The following is a 9188-nucleotide window of genomic DNA, read 5'->3' as shown; positions in this document are numbered from 1 at the left end:
TCCCAAGGGTTGTAGTCCCATACATGATGATGATGACGTACTCGGTCGTTTAAAGAAATATAATAATACGATATTTATTTTTATTTGCATTATTTTCTGATATAAAAAACCATGGATCTCGGGTTTAAATCGCGCAATTAGAAAACTTGCTTGTCATTTTTTTAAATATGTATTTGAATACAGATTATGGACCTAATGGGGAACAAAACATTAATGGAAACTGACTCACCTAATGGGGTGTGGTATGTTATACTCACATATCTCGGAGTGTGAATAAATATTAAATTAACCTACACATGTAATAACACTTTGGACGCTGAAGACGCACCTGGCGCGTAATGACCAGGCGGCCGATCGATGTAATTAACGTGCATTTTAAAGGTGGTAATTAAAAAATCATTACTTAGTCAGCAGCGAATGAGTTAAAGAATTTATGTTATTTGTAATACTTACGTCGGTCTTATATTATGCAATAAAGTTTGTCACGTAAACATAATGCGCATTCAATATTTGTGGACAGTCGGCGCACGCTGTGTTGCTTGGTTCTATGACCTAAAGTAATAAAACAAACCTTGCATTAAAACTGCTACCACAAGTCAGTTTCCATTAGTTTTATGCTACCTGAAACCTAATATGCCGAGAAAGTAGCTAAAAAACCATAAGAAACTGTTTCACATTCGAGGTTGAAAACGAAAAAATTTAAGAAAAATAAATTTATTTGCACGGGCTATTTTTGAATATGTAAAATAATTATGCTCTACAGTAGTGTAGTCAGTACTGCACTCGTCTCTGAAACTGAGGATGCGTGGTCGACTCGGAATATGGCAAAATATTAGGTACCTACACGCCTTTTCTGTGCGCAAATTTGACCCAATAATTGGGCGAATAGCCAAAAACTATTTACCAGTACACAAAAATCAAATAATATACATGACACTTTGTGAAGGTTTGTAGGAATGGAAATCGTAAAAAAATGAAGCATATTTAACTTTCTTTGAGAGAAAGATAATGATTTTTTTCTAGCCCTGAGAATCCGACCATATCCGAACCTGATAGGATCATATGGACCCTGAGAATCATTAAAGTAAATTGTATTTTTGTGAGATATTACTGTTTGTAAATTGAATAGAAAGAATATTAAATATATATATATATAATATCCACCTATCTGCGTTACAGTTTTTCATTTTAATTTCAGTAAACTAACGACTTTAAACGCCCAAACATTAGGTCCCATTTCAATTCAAAAGGCAATAAAATATAACGACAAACTGTTTATACCATCCCTTTATCGTTTCTTTTGTTGTTTTTTTAAAGCTCCGTTAAACATTAGACAAGGGAGGACATTTTATACAGCGTAGCCCTCCTTTTGTATTCAATTTATAGTCAAGAATACGTACCTACCTATTCGTTTTTCAAATATTTTTCAGGTAAAATAGCACAGTCCACTTAATACAACGAATAGGTTGGTTCCAATGAAAAAGGAATATATTTGTACTTAATTCAGGAACACCTAAGAAATATGCGATATATTAGGAAAAATTATCAATCTTAAATCTTGTGAATCTTTTGTAGAATAAAAAATAGTTTATTTGAATATATTTGTAAATATTTACTAGCACAGTACTTAAAATAGATGACACTAAAACTATGCTGTTAATATTATATTATTATAAGCATATAATAGTATTATGTTTTAATAATATAGAAAGAAATTGTATAATTGAAGCGCCCAGTTCAAATCCGCCTGAAACGGTTTTTGATTTTTTTAAAGTTAGATAATATGTATTTAGATGAATATTTTTGTTACCTATATAATAGCCAAAGATTGAACTTTAAAAAACGCTAACAACCGCTGATACGTATGATCAAAAATTGGAGTAAATTTCAAAACCCGCTAAAAAGGTTGGGTGTACTGTTCAAAAACTCCTAAAATGGATTAGCCAAAATACTCCTTAAAATGTACATATAGTACACATGCACATCTTTAATAGAAATATGAGTTTTTCTCATTTTTATCAAGACTACCAAAAATCGTTTTTCTCAATTTTTTCAGAACTACCTGAAATCGTTTTTGAAATGAGGCGCTTCATTTATCAACTTACTAGGTAGCATAGGTACGTATGTTGGAATATTTGTAAGTAATTAAATAAAGACTGATATCATATGCACTGTAAATTTTGAAAATTAATTTCATATGATGAAAAAAGGAGTAAAATATATATTTTTTATAGTATTAGTTCAGTAGAGCTTATGTCACCATAAAAAGAAAATCTAAAATATACCTAAATATACTCTTAAGTATGACCACTTCGTTAGATTTCTTTGTAAAGGATCTAAACAATACAAGGTTAGAATTTAATGTACTCGTACATTTTCCAAGGAGAAATGCGACCGGAAGTGAGGGATATTGTGTACCGGATACAGTTTTCAACACGATAAGGTGCGGCCTGACTGCATAAAAGTAACGACAGTCTTCGCAGGAAACATTTACGAATATTTAACGATGCAATGCATTTTATTTAGCATAATCTAAAAGAACATAGGTCAAGGACAAATACTTATTGTTTTTACCTATTCTATTTGACATCGCTTAAAATTACTACGTAGTATAATAAAATATAAGTGTTTTTTTATCATTTGATTTTTTTGGAAAATAGTTTATTGTACTTTTCGGCTGTTGTAGTTATGAGTGTGAGTAGATAATTTATTTATTTTAACAGTTTCATTAAGAAGTATATGTATGTTTTTAAATGAGGATGTAATCCACTTAATACTGAGAGTCTATCAGACATAAATAAAAAGATTTGAAGTTAACAAATTTTTATTACAAGAAAAATCAATGTGTTAGATTGAAACTGTTTGTAATTCAAATATTCTTTATTACTGATGTCATGATATTAAAAACATTGGGAGCAGTGTCTGAATATGCCAAAATATGAAATGCGGGTCGCTATAAAACATAAACTATGTCAATATTCGTGCATTTGCGCGCACTGGCCTGTGTCTCAAACCAGTTTCAAGATTGCTGATTTTACTGATGAAAGTGCCAACGCACATAGTTCCACCAATATTAAATTTCTGTTCAACATCACGTCAGTTTTCTTAACTAAATGATTATGGCAAAAATGTATGGATACGTAAATGTAAATTAAATATTAAAATTTTACGCCAAGTAAGCGAAAAAAACTACAACAAAGTATAATTTTGAAGGATTAAAACATGTGTAGGTACTATAGTTTTTTTTTCAGAAATGCTATAATTTTTGGATATTTGTAATAAAATCAGCGTATAGAAAGATTACAATATTGCTTTCTAAATTTTAAAACTATTTGACGTACAATAATTATAAACAGTATAGTTGACTGTGTACGTTGCATACATTGAATTTAACAGTTGAAGTGAACTAGAAGATGAATTGATTAAATGTAGACGTAGATATAAACGATATGAATAAAATAAGTAAAACAATTAAAATTTCTAATACTGTCTATTATTTCTTATTGTTACTATAATGGCTTTAATTCTATAAAAATTATTGGTTTAGTTTTTGTTTAATTTAAGTATCAATAAAATTGTTATTAAAGACCAAATTTATTCTACATAATTTAAATTTCTTCATGAAACTGTTTTTCTATTTTTTTATAAGAGTAGTATGTTGATATTCTATTTAGTAAATTATAATTGGTATTTCTATAGTACTCCATGATTATTATTATCATTGTGGTTAAGGTATTTTGAGACCAAACGCCAAACCAAAACCTACAACCTACTGAAAAACACACAAAATCCAATGTAACCTTGAGTTACAGTAGCTATGTGTTGGTTTGGTTTTTGGTCTCAAAAGATCACAATCACAAAAACGATATCGAATATTATCTTATTGATTGACTAAGTAGGTATCTGTATTAATCTTTAAACATCTTTAAATATGAAGGATACAAGACTTATATAAATATAATAAAACGAAAAATTAGTGTGAATGCAGAAAATGTTTATTAATAAAAAAGGGAATGTTATGTTTACATACATATTCATCTTAAGAGTTATAAAAATAGTCCAAGATTTGCTTGTAAAAGATATCTGTACTATCTTGTGTTACAATTAAACCTATTAAAATACATGTTACAAAATAATAAGAAATAAATCATCATTATGAATATTTTAGAACTTGAAAGAAAATCGTCGAACAGTGAATCTTGAGTTTTATGACTTTTATGAAAACAAGTGTTAAGTCATAGTGTTATGTAGTTGTGCAACATCTGTTTGCACAAACATAAAAGTAGGTTTTCGCAACAATGATTACAAAGGTATAATATGACACCTTTCGTCAACCATAAATAAAAAACATAAAATAATAAGTATCTCTACAATCCCTACGACTTGTAGACGTTTGACAAAAAAAACTTACAATATTAAACCTTATTTACCTAAATGTGTAACATAAATGAACCGAGTGAAATTATTTTGTGGATATATATTACAAGTTTTCCACAATTTTCTTTAACGCTACCTGAGTTTTATGTTTTGCGTTATCTGGGCAACGGAAAATATAAAACTCGGCACTCAGACAGGTGGATCGTAAACTTATAAAATACAATTAGGGTGTTTTAAAAAAAATAAGCTCAGGGTGGTGAAGCATCGTTGTAAACTTTTAACAATGCTTTTAATTGACAGTAGTTCACTTCGTACGATGCGGCAAAGTAAATTATTTCTTATAATATTATATATTACGTAAAGGCAAGAATTTATCAGCAGATTTATAAATCAATTATAAACTATTATATGAAAATTAATAACACAATATGACTATGGAATATTTGAATGACTTGTGTGCGCACTTTTTATTTTTAAAACTGTAAATTTGGTCGAGCCGTTCGATTTGCTGCGAAGACTGCTTGAGCACCACTGGAATCCAACGATGGCGGCAATCTGAAATTTAAAAAAAATACCCAATAAATATAATATGTATAAACAATGAAGAGTTCTGTGAAGATTATTTCTACCAAGATTTGTATAATGATATTTCGGCGATAAATTTATTATAATAGACTAATTCCATAGTTTTACGACTTTTTGCTGTTAGATTAATAGTTACCTACTATTCCTAGAACCTTCCAGCTGTTGGACTATAATACATAAAATGATATTGTTTAAATTGTATTTAAACTAAGGTTTTTTTTATCATTTCAATTACAATGCAACAACATTTTTAGAAATAACTTTTTAAATAGAAATTAGGTGAAAATAATTACAAGATAAAAAGAACTTTTTACATACAACGTTTTTAATTTTTCTGTTGAATCAACCTTGACTTGACTAGCTTAAACAAAAAAAAAATGTACTTGATAGAAATAATACTGAATGTCATTTTGACATTTCATATTGATTTACATAGTAACGCACGTATATATTAATAATTTAGTTGCTAAGACCCCAGACCCCTAGCTACCAATAATAGTGGATTGGATTATGGATTTATTCCTAAATAACTTTTCATATAAAACAGAATTAACTGAAAATGAATTCAATTTAACTTTAATATGGCTAAAAGTATTTCAAAAAATGCATAGGCATCGTGTTCTGAAATATTCTAAAAGTTTCAAATGTCTAGCTAGTCGGGAAGTTAGTTAAAAATCGATTGCAAGATTTGTGCTGGATAAACCGGACAAATAAGAATACGACCTAATAAAAACGTTGTAAAATGTCTTGTGGATGACGTCGTATGTACAACAAATTATTTTATTTTAATAAAAAAAAATATTTCTAGGTTTATATACCTACAAAAATATTTCTTAATAATAAAATACGCTAATTTATTCCGTACATTGGATTTATATTTACTATTTTAATTGCCAGCTCAGTTGATGATTTCTTGATGATAAATTAAAATTAAAATAATATGATGTACCCACCCAGTTCTCTACTTTTATTTCTCAATACAAATCATTAATACAAAGTATAAATATTGACGCATGGCCTTTTATAACTTTTTTTCTAGACCAAACCCAACCTAACCTAACCTTACATAATCTACCCCAATCTAATCTAACCTAACCTAATATTAGTGTGTGATAATGATGGATCGAAATGTATGAAAAAATCAAACTTTAAATTATTAGTTATTGGGTCGAAAACATTTGCGCCAACAGAAAAAGGTATTTAATATAATTTATTGTCCACATAGGATAAACTCTTTCCACAAAAAAATGGCAAAATATCATAGTATCTCCCATATTACAGTACCAATTATCTAACAAGGACACCTCGTATCTGACATTAAAAAATATATAAAATGGAATTAAACAGAAATACGCTTAGTAAAAAATATTTTTTTTAAGTTGTAGCGTTTTATTAAATTTGATTACCTGATTTTTTACCACACAACAATTTTAACCCACTATCAAAAATATTGAATGTTGAATACGAAGTGTCAATGTTATGTCATCAGTGTATTATTTCATTAATAAATTAGCATAATTTAAAATAAATACCTTGGATGAAAATCATTGATGTCCGTGTCCTTTCTATATGAAAAGCAAGTTTCCATAAAGAAGAAGTTTTGTAGTAGTTTTTTATAATGGTTATTCCTTAATTAACTTTTCCGAAGAAGAGTGCTAAAGAGAACGATTTTATTTCCAATTTGATTTATTCCATCCAGACATACACTCTAATCCTCCGTTGGTTTTCTGTGAAATATAAAAAATACAAATATTTTAGAAATTGTACCATGCATAAAATAATAGCACGAAGCAGTTTTTATCCAACAACATTAAAATTAGTAAATTTATATTTATAAACGTAATTGGGAGGTATTTAAAAAGCATTGAGAAAATTATATTGTGTTAGTACATAAACATTTGTTTACAGACCAAAACTAGTGCAATACATATTGTAACTAAATAAGAATAGTTTTAAATGGAAATAGAAAGATATAGTCTTTAATTAAATGAAATTAATGTGCGTATATAGGCGAGAAAATAAATAAATAATAGTGATTTGACGAGTAAATAAAGAAACTTAAATAGTACATCGTTTCATTGCTGTAGAAACATAATATTATACTTGCAATAATACAATGCAAATATGAAATAAAGGTAAAATATCATTTTCAGTTTAAAATAGATTATCATAATACATACTAGTTTATGGATGGTATATTAATTTAATTTGTACTAGGAACGATAACAAGATATTCGACAAATCTATTGGTCGTTGTTACATTAAAATAAAGACAATATAATAGTATTATGTGATTTAGACGCGGAATACAAACTCATATCAACGGACTCTAGCACTGTTTTATTGTGAAAAAAATACGAAATACCTATAAAAATAAAGATGCTACGTCAAAAATTAAAAATATGTATTATGAAAGAATCTTACCCGTTGGCATTTCTTGCAGTTCATCCATGAAATGTGGTCAGCAATTTTAATTGAATATCGGTGTGATACCAAATTTACAGTTTCTTGTTTTCGATTATCTTGTTCCCGAGTGCAAAAGTAAGTCACATTAATTGGAAGAAGAGGCCGTTCGATTATCGCTAAATCCACGTGGCAACAGAATCAATCCACGTGGGCCAAACCGCTCGATAGCTCTGCATTACCTAGAAATAAGAAAACAAAGAAATTAAATTTCGTAATATCACAATTCAATGAACAATTATGGATTAAGGGCATTAATATAACACCTTGATAGGTATGTAGCTATGTAAAATCAAGATTGTCGATATTACATAGAAATCATTTAAATAAAAGTGTTTTATCATGGCTTGCTTCGCAGTCTTCGCTCACATGTAAAATTATCATCAGGAATAATTGACAATGCTTTTCAACATGGATGAAACCTGACCATTATTCAAGTAAGTAAGTACCAAATATTGTGATTTAATAAAATTATTCCATTATGTTGCTGTCGATATTAATACACAATGTCGAGAGTAACAATAATCATTATTACACAATTTATTTGAAATTATGATATAAATTTTGCAAAAATATTATCGAAATAAATTATAATTTATTATTAGTAGCTATTTACCGAATTGAAAGATTATATTGGCAAAAAAACATAAGTACCTAACGAATTGTTGCACACAGATTTTAAACATTTAATTACAAAGCAAGTATTCGGACTACATAAAGAGATTATATTCTTTATATCGTAAGCGACGTAGTTTTATAACTAAAGTTTCAATTACATTGAGCTTCTTTACGAGCTGTTTGTTGGCGAATTTATAATCTGCCTGTAAAGTCGCCCAGTGTTAGCTTCTTCGATGATTACACTGGGCGACTTTACAGGCAGATTATAAATTCGCTAACAAACAGCTGATAAAGAAGCTCAATGTAATTGACGCTTAAGATAAAAAAAGAACGTAACATGTGATAGATACATTAAAAATAAATATTTATTTTTATCTACCTACTGTAATAATTACATGTTACTAAATTAAAACTTTGCAACGATAATATCCACGTGGTTAAAAGTATGAACTTGATATACAGCATCAATTAAATATATAAAATACGTAATATAACATTTTTTTATTAATAATACAATACTGATCTAAGTAATAAATTATGAATCACAATATTAAAACCACGTTTTTCTACAACACAATACATTATTATTACATATTTATAATCTATGTGAATATTTAATTTATTGAGTTTATTATACTATTAGTACACTTGAGTATAAAATAATATTGAAAAAATAACGAATTAAAACAAAAAATACCCATTTATCTAAAACAAAATGTCCACGGAGTAAATAATTATTCTTAAACACCAAATATAAATAACATCTTACCTGCAGAGCGATCGAGCGGTCAGTGAAGAATTAAATGAACTTAACCAATTTATAATGTAATTGGATTGTTCGTTTTAGATACTAATAATGTAATAATTATAATATTCAATTTATGTGCAGCATAGCAGAATCATTAATTGTAAAGTAAAAATAAAAATCCTAGAGTAAAGCTTGAACTAAAATTATTTTTTATAGGTAAGTAATATTATTTTGAATATTTAATTCCCTGTTTAAAAAAAATATATTATCTAGAAAGCTCTTATTATTATAATTTATATTTAACCGTGAATTTACTAGATAAATCACAATACTAAATGAAATTTAATGTAATTACCTATATCACAACGATCAATATTGATTTATATTGAACTACATA

At 27.9% G+C, this 9188-nt stretch overlaps 1 long non-coding RNA gene across 1 annotated transcript; it reads right to left on the bottom strand.

The window, feature by feature from the left end:
• Window positions 1–3974: 3974 nt before the first annotated feature.
• Window positions 3975–8836, bottom strand: LOC147067766 (uncharacterized). Its single transcript, XR_015071321.1, has 4 exons — window positions 8813–8836; window positions 7387–7607; window positions 6495–6689; window positions 3975–4932 (listed from the first exon to the last, which is right to left on the bottom strand). It is a non-coding gene; the product is annotated as an uncharacterized LOC147067766 (long non-coding RNA).
• Between the last annotated feature and the right edge of the window lie 352 nt (window positions 8837–9188).

This window comes from Rhyacophila brunnea, unplaced genomic scaffold (assembly GCF_057557595.1).
Source record: "Rhyacophila brunnea isolate RB1 unplaced genomic scaffold, BYU_Rbru_1.0 scaffold_3, whole genome shotgun sequence".
NCBI lineage: Eukaryota > Metazoa > Arthropoda > Insecta > Trichoptera > Rhyacophilidae > Rhyacophila > Rhyacophila brunnea.
This window is presented reverse-complemented; position numbering and strand designations above follow the sequence as displayed.